This window comes from Schistocerca piceifrons, chromosome 1 (assembly GCF_021461385.2).
Source record: "Schistocerca piceifrons isolate TAMUIC-IGC-003096 chromosome 1, iqSchPice1.1, whole genome shotgun sequence".
NCBI classification, from domain to species: Eukaryota; Metazoa; Arthropoda; class Insecta; order Orthoptera; family Acrididae; genus Schistocerca; species Schistocerca piceifrons.
In genome coordinates, this window is record NC_060138.1 from 898,631,940 (window position 1) to 898,632,906 (window position 967).

A 967-nucleotide genomic window follows, 5' to 3' on the forward strand; every position below is an offset into this window, starting at 1 on the left:
TTGGGAGACAATCTGAGCAGCCCTCTTAGACTGTTAGCAGATGATGCTGTGATTTAAAATCCTATAAAGCCATCAGAGATCAAAACAAAATAGACAAGATATCTGTATGGTGAGAAAAGTGGCCATTCACTCATAATGAAAAGTGTGAAGTCATCCAAATGAGTACTAAAAGGAATCCACTAAATTCGGTTTACGGGATAAAACACACGATTCAAACAGCCGTAAATTCAGCTACATATTTAGGGATTACAATTACGAATAACTTAAAATGCAAACTATCACGTGGATAACGATTTGTTGGCAGAACACTTAGAAAGTGCAACAGGTCTACTAAAGAGACTAGTTACATTACGCCTTTTCACCCTCTTCTGGAGTACTGCTGTCAGGTAAGGGATCCACAGCAGGTAGGATGATCGAAAAAGTTCAAAGAAAGGCAGCGTATTTTGTATTTTCGCTAAATAGGGGAGATACTACCACAGATATGATACGCAAATTGGGGTGGAAATCATCAAAACAAAGGCTTTTTTCGTTGTGTCAGGATTTCCTCATGAAATTTCAGTCGCCAGCTTTATGCTCGGGAGAGGAGAGGGAAGAATGATCATCGTAATAAACTAGGAGACATGAGAGCTCGCACGGAAAGATTTAAGTGTTCGTTTTTCCTGGCGCTGTTCGAGAGATGAATGGTAGAGAAATCACTTGAAGGTGGTTCTATGAACACTGCCAGGCACTTAATTGTGAACTGCAGAGTAATCATGTAGATGTAGATGCTTCACAAGCAGTCAAGAAGGTTTATGTCCCGCATTTATAGCTTTTTCAGATGTGAATCTAACAGCGACACTTCTATTTTTGACATTTTGAAGACTCAAGAACGAACTCCAGAAGCACGTGTCGGCAAGAGAACTGTATAGAAAATGGTAAATAAAAGTGTCGGAGCTGTAAAAACCTCAGGAAAATTTGTTTTCGTGTC